Source organism: Pyrgilauda ruficollis, unplaced genomic scaffold, assembly GCF_017590135.1.
Source record: "Pyrgilauda ruficollis isolate IOZ18807 unplaced genomic scaffold, ASM1759013v1 scaffold15, whole genome shotgun sequence".
In the NCBI taxonomy this organism is placed as follows: domain Eukaryota; kingdom Metazoa; phylum Chordata; class Aves; order Passeriformes; family Passeridae; genus Pyrgilauda; species Pyrgilauda ruficollis.
Window position 1 is genome coordinate 16,940,830 of NW_024513654.1, and position 14,369 is coordinate 16,955,198.

Consider the following 14,369-nt stretch of genomic DNA (forward strand, 5'->3'; position numbering starts at 1 on the left):
ATGGTTTTGTTGTTTTGTTGTTGTTATTTATTTGTTTTAATTTGTTTTATTGTGGTTTTCATTATTGTTGTCTCTGGGAATTTAATTCTGAGGTTTTGGATCAGTGAGTAGAAAAATGTTTTCTCCTATTTTGCAATGGCTGCTTGAAAGAGCTTACTGATAGGAGAAAATACTCTCTCTTTCTGCTTGCTTGCAAGTTTTTCAAAAAAATAAAGCAACCAAAACCAAACCTTTGAACAGGTGAGCACTCAGTCAAAGTAGTGGAATGATGGATTTGAAGTCTTCTCACAATGCTTTGTCCAGGTCAACAGAGGACAGTAATTAAAAGATCTGTATCAACATGGCTCAGGTTTCAAGCACATTAAGAATTCTTCAGGCTGAAGAATGCCAAGAGCCTCTTTCTCCTGAAAAAGAGAAAGGTCACATATTGTTCCCTAAACTAAAGCTTCTCTCACAAATTCCACTACACTAAGATCACATTCACTCCATTCTTACTCAGTAATGATTTGCTTTGTTTGTTTTTATCAACAATCCTTTTCTCTGCCTTGTAATTATGTTTTCATAGAATCCTTAAGGATGGAAAATACCTTCAAGATCATTGAGTGGGGTGGGCACAGTTTGTTAACAGGAGGCTCTCTGGGAGGAGGGCACCAAAATTATTCAACTGCCCAGAGAAGAAGAGCAAATACTATGAAAAAAAGAGTTTCAGTTCCTATGGTGGTAAAAAATTTAGAAGTGATTCTACTGCAAGCATCAGAGTCATTCAGATAGAGGCAAGAAGCAAATCATGCCCTCTCTTTTCTCAATATGGGCAACAAGAATGTGCTTTCTGTCCCATGTGGTGTAGAAGAACAGGATAGAGAGAATTGGTCTTTGTTTTGAAAGCACTGGAAAGCAGAGACTTTCAAAGCATTTGCAGGGAAAAGCTATAATTTAAGAAGATTGTAGTAGAGATTTTGGTTAATTTAGCTATTCAATTACCTATAGAAAATGGAATTTACCATTTAGGAAAAAAGGTTGAAAGAGAAAGAAAAATACCCCCTCTAAAGATGTTGGTGGATGTTGGTTTCAGACAGACGTTATTTTTAACTTCTACTGAGAAATTTGGACTGTATTTGTGTATTTTTAAAGTCCTTAGGGATCTGGTGCAAATTTCTTGTTCTTTTGGGGATTTTTTTTAACTAGAAACTGGTCATATACTGCTTATTAGTTTTTAGGTGCATTTATATTTCTATCAAGCAAAGTTCTGTTAATTACTATAATAAGGCCTGTGTTTATTTTGCCAGAAAACCCCATTCTTGTAATTAAAAAAAAAAAAATCTCAGAGGAAAAACATCTGTTTTGAAAGAAAAAAAAACATAGCCAAACCTGCTTGCTTAAAAGTATTCCAGCTTTTCCAACCTTTTTAAGAACAGGTTGGGGAAAAGTAATTGAACTTTAAACAATGTGGCCAACTGAGAATAAAGGTAACAACCTCTCACACTGGCTACACATGTAGGGGGTGGTGATGGTGGGGCTTTTCCAACCTAAGTACAAATTGCTTCTGAGATTTCCTATCTTGATGATCTTTGTTAAGGTAGACCAGCTCTTTGATAGGAACCTGCCCAAAATACCCAAGCACAACTCTTCCACCTTAAAGTGTTCAGTGAGGTGAAGCTGAATTTCACACAGCCAGGTAAAAACCAGAGGAGAGCTCACACTGCAGAAACCCAGGTCAGGTTAAACAGGACTCTGTCTCACATTTCATGTAGCTCCCCTGTCTGTAGCTTGGCAGAGGTGGGCACCAGATGAAAGGAGAGGAGGCAAAATGGTGAAAGGGGTGATGACAGACAGACAACACCCATACATTCCTCCTCAGATGCATTTTCACATCTGTTTGGCATTTCAGGGGTTGTTTTCCTATGAGCATTACTCAAGGACATCCAAGCAAGGTGAGATCCTACACTTGAAAGGCCAGGAAGAAGAGTTTGTCAGAAAGGTACATTGGACACGTGTGGCAAAGTGTGGCTGTATAAATTAAAAAGTTGAATGAGCTTCTGAAGAAATATGAACTATCCAGACTCTGTACCAAAATCGGTGGGGTCCCTGGGTTTTCCTTTTCTCTCCCAGGCAGAAGGTATTTTTCCAATGGCCTGAACTCCTGACCCAAACATTTGCAGATCTGCAAGTGGATGTCTTTTGTTACTCCCCAGACAGTACTATTTTTAAAATCTGGATCATCGATGGAAAATAGGACTTAGATGCAGCCTTTGTAGGAACTCTGCTTGAGGCAGCAAAGAGTGTATCTTTTAAAATTTTCTTTTACCTTGTGGGTGTTGTTCACCTGTAGCCTTAAAAATAAAGCCGTGGCTGTTTCCATCCTCCCATTCTTTCTGTCTGGTTCTGTCTAGCCAGCAGTGCAGTATGCTTTGGCATGAGCCCTCCAGCCCCAGAAACATCAGTGGCTACCTAATGTTGCAGGGCTCTTCCTCTGCAGCCCAGGATTTTTCCTTCCACCTGCCACTTCCTATGATCCTATGTCAGTAGACATAGGAAGTGGCTACTGACATCTGTAATGTGGAAGAAATGAGGGACAGAGGTGTTTGTCCAGAAACTGAGCCTTAAAAGTGCCTTTAAACACGTTATTGAATACCTTTGCTCTCTGACTTACCAGTCCTGTTGTAAATGCAAAAAGCAGCAAAGATCTTTTTATGAGAGTTTCTATCAGATTTTAATAAATGGAATAAATGTACGCATGAAAATGCAGCAAACACAGCTCTGATACCACTCTATGTAACAGCATTAGGACAGAACAATAGGCACATCAATGGCATAGCTGAATCTGTCATCAGTGAGGCACCAATGAGCTCAAGCAGAAGGTGTCCATTCAAACCACGGCATCCCCACACCAAGGAGCACTTGTGGTCTTCCCAAAGGACATTAATTATTCCAAATGGGTGTCTCAAATATGGCTATGCTCTCCATGGGCACAGGACATAGTGACTTTAGTAGTTTTTGTATCTACCCATGGAGGCAGTCCAGCATGTGAAAACAAGGTCAGCTCTGGTTAGGCCATGAGAGGAGACAGGGACAGGCTGATCTAGCAAGAGGCAACCTCTGCTTTGGCTCCTCTGCTGGTACAGTAGAGCAGGATCTTCTTCTGCATTCGTCTGCATTATTCTGTCTTGTATTAAAAATAAACCAGTTGCTTAGCCTTGGAAAGCATCTTTAAGTTTTGGGATCTACTAAGTCTTATTGCTTTTGGAAACAGACTTCATCTATTGAAGTAAGTAGGTAGGTGGGAGACCCAATAACTCCTGACAGCTTTCTTGCAAAATCTGCTACTGGAGTGTCATGAACAATATTTCTTCTGTATCAAAAATGCTGAGTGGGAATTTGGTACACGGGAAAAAAGAAAAACCATCCATCCTGGACTGCATACAGGTTTTTTACCTATTAATCGATTTTATGTCATTATTTCTCTAACTCTTGAAAAATATTGTCTGGTGGGAGACTGGGGAAGCAGCAAATGTTTACTTCTCCTCTGACATCTAACAAGGGCTACCTTCCCATTTTTATTCAGGATAGGGCCCACTTAGAATAAAGAAATACAGGACTGCTGCACACCAGACACAGGCCATATTTGGGTAACTTTCTTCATGAGAATCAAGTACAAGCTTCAGACAAAATTTTCAAGGCATGCTGCGGCATGGATCCAGTCTATCTAAAAGATTGCCTGTAGCTCTGGAATGAAGACAGTGAAGGGAAATCCTTTCCCAAACCACAGTGAGACTTTCTTGTTGTCAAATAGAACTCCTTTTTCTGGTGATGCCTTCTCAGGAATGGAGATCTGTTCATGCCATCCTCCATGGCAGTAGGGCCTCAAACACTGCAGCATTGCTGGTGGATACCACCAGGCTTTAAAAATTCCCTGTACTCTTTGACAGATGAGGTCTAGGGAGATTTTACCAAGAAATCCTTCTCAGAAGGATTTTAGTTCAGTCAGTTGATGAATAACATAAACTTTGGGCTCAGAAAATAACAGGAATGAAGGTGATCAGGGATTTACAGTCTGCATTCCTAAAACTCTAGAGGGCAAGGTATTAGGTGGAGGCTAGAACCATTTATTTTAGTTATATTACATGGAAACTCTAGACACTGTCATTCTGCCTGTTCCTGCTGCTAACACCACCTGGCAGAAAGGGTAAAAATATTATCATCCACAGTTTACTTCTCTCCTCTTAAAAATCCTTCAGCCTTCCAATCAGAAATAGGCACAATGCCATGGGCTCCAAGAGACCAGGCTCAGATGAGGAAAACCAATCAGATACGGAAAGTGATTGCAGACATTTTTCATCTGGTTATCTGGGTAATCCTTGGAAATGCCAAAAGGATCCAGATGAAAACAGTCTGTTAAAAGGGATGACAAGGAGCATTTTTCACAAAGATACAGAGCAGCTGTATTCATGAATCTGTTGTTCAGGTAAATGTTGGTTACCCCCTCCTCCAGCCCAGCCAGCAGCTAACCAGGACCATGGGAAGGACCATGCCTGGGCAGTGGGCACCACGATTCCACTGCTCTTCCAACAGGTCTGTGATCTTCTCCAGGAGACTGCACATTCCCCAAGCTCTGTCCTTCACCTCGTTCTCTGTGGTATAGTTTGGGTAGTTGGTTGTTGTGTGGGGTTTTCCCAACTACATGGCAGTTCCAGCCAGTGAGAATGGCAAGAGTTCAGTAGGGCTGCATCCGGGATTGTACAAAGTAGGTGAGAGCTTAAGGAGCAAAAAGCAACTCTAAAACATTTCCTGGGGCCTCAGAGCCCCAGCAGTTCCTTACAGTTCTGTCTCAGGACTGACTCTGCCGCACCTGAAAAATCTGCCACCCCCAAAACTACAGATGAAAGAGAAATACAGGAATTTTCCCTTTTTTTACTGAAAAGCCTTGAGACAATTCCAATGTTCAGTATCTTGGGAGAAAAAAATCCTTGCAGGCGTATGATTCTCTTAATTTACAGAACTATGGAGTGAAAATGTTATTCCAAGCGGCTCTCTTCTCCCTTTGGGAGACAGGAGATGTGTATGCCTAGTTGGAATGGCAGCTCGTGTGTCTGTGAGGGGATCACTGTAATGTTTCCTGCTGCCCTGTCTGCACAAGGTCTATCCAAACTCTTGACCTCCACCCCACTCAGTAAACCAGAGAGGCCAAAATTTTCTCCCTGGTTCTTCTTGTAAGGATGACACTCACAACATCTCTTTTAGCATGCTAAAGCACCACACCCAGCAGGAACAATAAATTAATCTTAAAAATAAACAGCTGGCCATAAAAGTGTCCAGAAAAACCCTGGCCTCTGCTCTTCTGATAGCCTAGGGGTCTCAGTGCAAATCACCCTTGCTACCTACCCCCAGTGAATATTCCCTGCTTGTCAGGTCAGCTAATTGTTTTGGAGTGGATGCAATACATCTCCTGCCAAAAGAGGCTTGTGAGGCACATGATGCTGTAAATGATCTTCTGTTTGTCTAATCTCTTCTCTTGCTGCTATCATTGTACATACACACAAACTGCCTTTACAGCCTCCCTCCAGCCACTGCTCTGCTGACAGGCTTAAACTAGTCCTCGGTCATTTTAGAGCTACAGGCTTATTTAAGGAAAAGAATGCAACAGCAGTAGGCTGTTGTGGTGTCCTAGCAGGTAAAGTATTGTGCTCTCTCCTGTTGGCCTGTTTTTCAAGGTGATGATCTCTGCAGAAATTTCTCTGGATTGGACAGCTGCTCAGCTGGGACACAGGTCTGCTGTTCTTTGTTCATTTCACACACACGGAGACAACCCTACTTTAATTCAACATATGGAAATAAGCCATAAATAAAATAAAATAAAAATCAGATTAACATATCCAATTCAGAGGCGTGTACAAGGAATATGTCACCCAGGAGCTGGCTCCTGATTTCTGTGGATGAGATGGCAATGCAGCTCACTAGAAGACACTCAGGCAAAGTTGAAGCAGGATGGGACACCACCCAACACCCAATGGACACTCCTAAAGCAAGGGCTTAAGCCACAAGTGTGGCTTAGTGTGCAGGCCAGCACTAGAACTGACCTTTTCTCTGTGTTGCCAGAGAGAAATGTGAGACCAGAGAAGGTTTTTATGACAGCTTATAATCTCCCTATCACTTCTGCAGCGAGTGAGTGGGCAGGCGATTAAGTTTTAATTGAAAAATTGGAGGGAAAGGGGGAAAAAATCAGAAAAAACAAACATTCAAGTCAGCAAGTCACATTAGTGACAGCAGCTAATGTTTCTAACATGAGCTTTAAATCCTCCAGCCTTCCTCCAAAGCAAACATATTATGTATTGTTCATAATGGTCTTTATTGGAAATATTTAGCCATCCAAATAGTAGAAGTACATTCAATTATTTGCTCAGAGCCTGGATCAATATCAGCATTTCATCATATATCATCAGTTCACTTTAGGAGATATTATTTATTTTTCATTCCAGAGATTACCTGCACAAAACTGTTTGAGATTTTAAACTGGGCACTCGGTTTCCTGAAACCAATCTCTGAAAACAAGGAGCTGGCTGAAGGCATCAAGGTTTGTGATGGTGGGGAAAATGCATCAGGACATTCCTGGCAGAGAAAGCACTGCTTCAGCACAAAAGATCTGAAGGCACCTGCTGAAGTGATAGGGTTTTCTTTCCTATGGTGTACAAGAGGTGCAATGGGCTGCAGCCTCTGCTTCAGGCCGTGGGCTGCAGTTCTGTGCTTGTATCCCAGCTGTGGCTGTGGCCCCTCACTGCACTGCCCCTTGTGTAACCCCAGGAACAGTGCCCAGAGCTTCCTGAGTGCTGGGCAGCTCCCAATGGCCTCGATCCACCGCCTGGTTAAGACTCCCCATCTACTACAGACAGCCATTAATGGGGAGGGATTATAAAAATATAGAGATGTACAAGAGGGGCAAGGCTCTCTTTAAAGCATTGCTGGCACTGGTGGCAATAGGAAATTACATTTTCAAGGTAGAAGGAAAATGATACATTTGGTCATTCCAGTCCTCACGAGAAGGGAAGCAGTTAATGAGTCCATGTCCAAATACATCCACTGCCTGTGAAGACACGTTTGAAGAAAATCCAAACACAGTGACTAAGCTGCTCAGATTTTTTCTTTATAGGAACCAGCCCAAATCCAGCTCATGTTGGAGACTCTTTGCTGTTTGTGCGAGATCCCAGCCCCTGTCCCACCACCAGGTGTTGGCAGCATGAAACACTCACCCATCTTCCCTGCACAGAGGCTTCAGACCCCGAGAAGAACCCACTGTGGAGAGAGCTCTCCTCTCTGCATGGCTCGTGTATGATGAGGGTGGGAAGGGCTCTGGCTAGGCACTGAGGAAATACTGACTTTGTAACAGGCTGTAGGCTCCTGATAATCAAGAAGTTTACCATGTTTTTCAGTGATTTTTTGTTAGGTGCCTCTTACATTATGAAATTACCAAGGATTTAACAGGAAGGCTGCTTTTGCAGGGAAAGTGTACATGAGAAAACCTTATATTTTAATCTTTGCACTACAAACTAGTCTTTAATTTTCCAAATGATCTTTTTTTCTACTCAATCAGAAAATATGGTGATTTTTCCTATGATCCTGGGTGAGGGGACAGGAATATAAATTATATTTCTATATTCATAAAGAACAGAATATAAGAAATGAAATTTCAAGCCATTTCACCCTTTGCTTTGAATCTTTTCACACATCCTTCTGGATGCCCCACATGCAGATGGGGTTTGCAAACTGCTGCTGGGGCTTCTTATCCTGGGCAATACCATAGTCCAGGATTAGGAAATGCATTTGCCATCTCAGCAGTTGTGAAGAGGGCTGAGACCATCCTGGGCAGAGAGTGCCTTGTGATTCTCTAATAAATAAACATCTCTGTTTCCCTTTTGCAGTATGCAACTTGATGGTAAGGTTTCAAAGAAAAGTTGAGCTGACATCAAAAAAAAAAGACTCTCCAAGGCAAATAAAGAGAGATTTATTTTCTTATTGAGGATTCTCAAAGGCTCCTTCTCTGTGCCCGTTCTGCACACAATTGTTTTCAGCATTCAGGAATGCTTTCATTTAATGTCTGAAACAGCTTATTGTATCTCCTGGTATCTTTTTTTAAATATAAAATAAATATCCTTTCCTTAACAGGTCAAAAGATATGGGGTGTGGGGCAGCGTGTAAATAATTGATCCAGAATATAATTTTTTTACTCACGGTACTTTTAGACACTGTTTTTCATCAGGCCATTCTCTGTGTTTGGGTCTCCTCATAGAAGTTTGGTCAGTATAATCCTGCAAAGATGTAATTTCGTGCTAGTTACATCAACTCAGCTTTAATGTCAAGGATGTGATGCTTTTGTATTGGTAGAACTTCCCTTGCTATGGAGCAGCACAAAGGGCAGGATGTGCTCTCTTGCACTGGCATCGGGGTAGCTGCAGTGGGCAGGGCTGTATTCATGCAAGTCTGCTGGGGTGGTTATGGGAGCAGGTAGAGAAATCCTAATTACTGAGTGTGATCTACTGAGTGATTCTCTCTCAGCTGCTTCACCAGGTCCACACTGCTCTTGGGAGCAAGAGCAAGAAGCATACAGGACAGGTCTACTCTTGATTGAAACTTTATGACTTCCAAAGTCTGCTTTTTTCCTGAGGAAAAAAAACAAACCATGCCCAACCCTCTGGCATAAGCAGCTGCTGCTAGTATTATTGAACAAGGCAGGGCGCATGAGGTTATGACACTGCTGATTTTTGAAATTTTGTTTAAAAGTAAATTTAAAAATTGCTGTTGCAATGATGCTGGTACTTGGTTGTATTAATCTGCAGACACTGGTAGGCAGGGATGCCTGTCTGTGAGATGAATTCCTGCACAGTGATAATTGGTTATCACAATTTCCTGCATGGCTGTGTGAATCGGGGCCGTCTGTCAGCAGCTTTCTGTGGTGACAGATCGATGCTGAAAAGACAGATGGAGGGAATCTGAAGTGAGAGACCTTCCCAGCTGTAGGGGAGGCTGGGCTGGATAGATTTACAGTCTGCTTCATTCTCTTTAGGAGTGATGCTTTCCTGAAATGCTTTTCTCTGTACATGTGATATTTTGGCATGAGGTTGTTCCCCAGGTGCTGTGTTAGCTGCTGGGAAAGAGAACTGCAGGATCTCAGCTCAGGTACATCCTGGGCAGCTGCATCTCAAAACTTGCCTGAAGTTGGGAGGATGTTTTACTCCAGCTCTAACTTTTGAAGCCTGAGGAGAAGACAAATCAGAAAGATGCAAAGGGAGCTCACACAGTATCTGTAGCCAGACAAAGACTGAAGCTATAGCTTAAAAATAGCTGCATTGTGCTTTGACTACAGCTTATCAAAATATTTACTGTATTCCCCTTGATTTAGTGTCATTTTTGGTGTTTCTCTGTGTTACCCTACATAACTAATTTATTGCAATTTGAGTACACCATTGCTGATTTTGAACTCAAACAAATGGTTTTAGTGGTGATTTATGTTTTAGAAATAGGAGCTGCCTAGTACTGGAGAGCTGTCCTACAACAACAAACCAGCCCAAGCAGTGCAGTCCTCATAATAATGCTGTTTTGTGGCAGTACAGATTAGATGTTCAGCCTTTCTAAGATTTCTATGCTTTCTTTGTGGCACTGGAATTGCTGAAGATGGGGTGGTTTAAGGCTACAAGCAAGGCAGGGATGCTGGAGAAAAGCAGTATCTTTTATTAGTCTTCACTAACTGAAGGCTTGTGCAGTTTCTCCAGCTATGTCATGTAGTCTAACAAAAGATATTGCCTCTTCCAAGGCTTTGTTGTGGACTCTTAAAAATGGGGCTTATATTTAAAGAAACTGAAAAATTAGAGAGGTTACAGTGGAAAGCTACACGCTCCAAAAAATTATCTGAGAGGTTTTGATTGCTTTGCACTACAGGAATTGGAGAGCTCAGGCTACTTACCACATTAAGACGGATAGTGGAACTTTGCTAGTAGGTGCTTTGTGGGAAGAACCCACTTGTGAAGGGCTTTTTACCCTTGTGAAGTTGCAGCAAGAACCACTGCTGGAGATAATATGTGAACTAGAAATAATGACATTTTTAACAGTATATTGATTTCTGTGAGCTTTCCTCTACATTTAGCTTGCAGGCTCGATATGGCAAACTGACAGTATAGGACCTGTACATCACATTGATGGATCCTTTCCTCTCCTATACAGAGGAAGTTTACAAATAAGTTAAAAGAGCATGGGATTAGCTCCAAGGGGTCTGAAGTTATGCAGTGTCTCTGAGGCTAAGGAGGACACAGATTCCTGACTCTGTGTTTGCCATCCTCCTCCAGTGGTAATGAAATACCATACAGCCAGACACATACTATAAATAATGAATGACCTAAAGAGGAGACCACTAAACATAGGAGGGATTTAATGGCTGGCTTAGGATTTAAGAGACGTGCATCAAAAGATCTGCTCTGTCCAAGGAAGTTTGTATCTCTTCCCTTCCCTCACATTTATCTGTGAAGATGAATGCATTAAGGTTTGTAGGAGCTTGTGCTGCAAAGCAAAGGCCAGGTGCTTAAGAACTAATCAAAGGATGTGGACATACAATAAATAGGTTGGTGGCTGATTGGGAAAGGCTTTTAAGAGGCTCCAAAACCTTTCTGCTGAAAAAAGCAGAACTTTGTCTTACTGGCTGTTCAAAGAAAAATTGTCCAAGCAGCTCTGGCACAAGCACCATAACAAGTGACGTTCTGCCCTGACATCTTCTCCTGCGTGCATTTCCTCAGGCAGCAGCACCAGCCTGGTGAGAGCATGCAAATCATAAGAAGGAGCAGCACAACACTGGCTGGGAATGGAAGAGCATCAGCCCATAGCCTTGCACCCTCCCAGCAAAGCCCCATGTAAAACCAATTCAAAGTGAAGCAAGAACAAGAGCACACACTTGCAAGTTTTCCTCTCTTCTGATTTTACCCTGCCTCCTGGTTTCACTCTTTCTCAGGATAATTTTGTCTGAAAAATTATCAAGGTCCTTTGGACCACACACAGTAACAGCCTTGTCGAGACAGAGCAGTTGGCACCCAGAAATGCTGAAGCAAGTGAGTTGTACCAAATGCTCAGTGCTTAGGAACCCCTTTCCATCTGGCTGTGATGTTGGAAAAGTTATCTTGCCTGATGCCCTTGACTAGCTGAGGACCAGTAGTGCAATGGATAACATGTCTGACTACATGGGTGTAGGCAGGTCTCCCTGCCCTGGGTATGCTTTTATCCACCTTGGGAATATGAGGTGAAGTTCCTACTACTTGGAAGATTTGCCCGGATGGGATGGTTGGCAAGAGATCCCACCCATGGAAGGAGAGCTCTGGAGACCCTGGTTTGCATGTTTTAGAGTACAGAGGCACCAAGCAGGGTGTCTGGGATTACTGATGGGAGCTGCTCTCGGTCCAGCCAGCAGCACAGTCCCCAGCCCGCAGAACAGCCTGTGATGGGGGCTGCAGCTCAGCCTAAGCCTCTGCCTGGCTGTTATTCCCAGCCTATTCAGGCAAGGTCTGATCCACAACCTGCTGAAATCAGTGGGGATTCCCAGCTGAGTGTGAGATGCAGATCAGGATCCTGCTCCCAGTGCTGCCTCTGGTGAGGCTCCAGCACAGTCAGAGGGAGCTCAGACATACCGGAGCACATAAAACAGGCCACGAAAACTGGCTTCCCACTGGCCCTCTCCTGCCAGGGAGAGGCCCCTCTGCTGCTGTGCTTCTGTTGAGGGGTGTCAGGTGCCTGCTAATTACAGCTAATGAGGAATTTAATTGCCCTTCAGCGCAGGACTAGCTGTGCAGGCTGTGTGTGTGCAGGCAGGTGGCAGCTGGGGGGTCTCCTTGCCCTGCTCAGCCCACACACATGGTGAAAAGGGGCCCTTCCCCTGCCCTCGACACAGGGGACTCACAGGGGAGGGGTTGTCCCAGACCTAGAGCCCCAAGCACATCCACGTGCACTCCTAGTCTGCCTTCTCCATCTAGAGGCCCTTGGATGGGGTAACCCTTCCTGCTGGGACCTGCCCCCTCTACTCAACCTGGGCACTTGGGAGGCTTCCTGGCAAGGCATGTGCTTCTGCAGGGGGCTTGGGTTGGTGCAGAGGCTGTTTCTGTGAGCTGTGTGGGGATGGCAGGAGGAGGATCCTGGGGTTCTTAAGTGGAGAGGGGCTGCTGAGCCCCTGCAGACAGGCTGGGTCCCTTGCTTTGCTCTGTAATGGGTTTGCTTTGATCCAAATGGTCTGCTTGGTCTGTGCGTTTGGGGCATGGAGCAAGGGAGGAAGGAGCTGCTGGAGGAGCATGCACAGGAGGGAAGATACTGGCTCGGATACTCTGTTTATGAGCACATTACCCTCCATAATGCACCAGCCATGTCCCAAATCCATCTATGCTGTCAGTGTTTCTCCCACACTGACCCCCAGCATTGTGCTCTGTCCTGTGTGCCTCCCCGCTTCTCTGTTCTGCAAATAAGACTCATGTAATCCCTGTCCTCTTGCCTATGTACCTCCGCTCAGAAAAATGAGTCTGCTCCTTGTTTTGTGCAAAAGATAGCAGCTATTTTCAGGTAAATTCCAGGTGGGCAAGGAGATGTATAACATTTCAGGTAAATTCCAGGTGGGCAAGGAGATGAAACATGGCATGTTTCAGAGAGGCATGTTATATCCTGGAAGAAGCCTAGTTTATTTTCTAACCTAATTTTATAACTTAAAATTACTCTTTCCCGGTTTACCGGATAAGTCATCTTTTTCTTTAAAAACAAAGGCAAAACCTCCCTCAAAAAGTGCAAGTCCAGGATGAAAGTTGCCCTTAGACAGTTTACAATTCGGGACGTGGTCTTTTCTTTCCTGGAGGAAGCTGATGTGCAACCAGGATTTTATAAAAGACCATCACTGAACAGCCTAACAGGAGAGAAGGCATCTGTGTGTGTGTGTGCTTGGTTGTGTGACTGAAATAGCTGTGCTGGCTGCAGAGCATGGCTGTGGGCTAGAGCTGGGTGTGATTTACCCACAGCAAAACCAACTGGCTCCAGCAAAATGTCCTTGTCTGTTTGATTTCATATCAATTGAATGTGCTCGCAGAGACTTGTTGAAAACCGATGAGGTTTGGATTTAGTCTGACAGGACACGGCCAAGAGCATTTTAGCATTTCTAGCAGCTTTTTTTTTCACTGCTAAGAAATTCTGAATCACCTAATTTGACTATATGCCTGAATTCTTGAAAAAAAAAATTAAAAAGGCAAGTAGCAAATGGAAGGAAACAGAATAATTTCAACAGCTACCAGGTGGTGGGTTACAGGCTATCCAAATGCCCCTATGTTACAGTCTATGTTACAGATGTACAGCAGGCAGCCCAGCAAGTCCTGAGGGAAAGGCTAGAGGCCAAATTTTGATTTTGGTCGTGCTTATGTAAGACTAGAAGAAGCCTTTCAGCCTGGAGAAGTTTAAAGAAATTGTTTTGAGAAAGTCAAACGCACTCTTTCAAGAACCCTATTTTGCAGGCAAAAATATTGCAAATACTAAGCTATAAAGGCTGTATTGAATCTTTGCTTTCCTGTAGAAGTACCTCATTCAGTCATGTTTTTATAGCTCTTTTCAGAGGCTGGCAGGCCAGAGCCGTGCTGGGCGCTGTGCAATAGCCCTGTTGTAGTTCACTTCTGATCGGTGGCATGGCTGACACTGTTGTGACACACAGGCACAGGGGGAAGCATGAGCTTTTATGTGCTCTGAATGCAGGGCTCTGGGATGAGTCTCAGCTGAGTGCTCCTGCAAAATGCAGGGGCAGCTGAGCACAGAAAAGAAAGGGAAAATCTTCCCCACTGCAGAGATACTCCTTGTTGAAGAGTGGCGCAGTTGGAGACAGATCACCTGCTTCAGTCCCTTGTGTTACTCCTCCCTCCAATAACTCTCTTGAACTTATTCTGCACACTGGCCTTGTCCTCTTCCTGCTCTGGAATGAGTTCATTTTTAGCACTTCCCTTCTACAGGTCACCTGTGGTTTCTGGCTTTGGCGTGTGGAGCTGGTGGAGATAGCATTGGCAATGTACAGGGTGGGAGTCCATAAAGGCAGATACATTTCTCTGCTCTCTGGAGAACCTACAAGACATCCCAGAGTTATTTGGTGCCTCAGATTTCCCATCTGTGGGATGGAAATTGAGAAGGCAAGCACATGTATGTCAGAGGTCATGTAATTCACAGTTTCCTTAGGCAAATATAGCTGGTGCAGCTTAAGGTGGTACCAAGGCTGTCCTGGATCACTCATGGCTACTGTGAATGTATCTGCAGTTAGGGAGCACTTCACAATGCCCCTTCCCATAGATGAACTCACTCTAAGAAAGCTTAAGTGTAGTTTGAAGCTTGTTTGT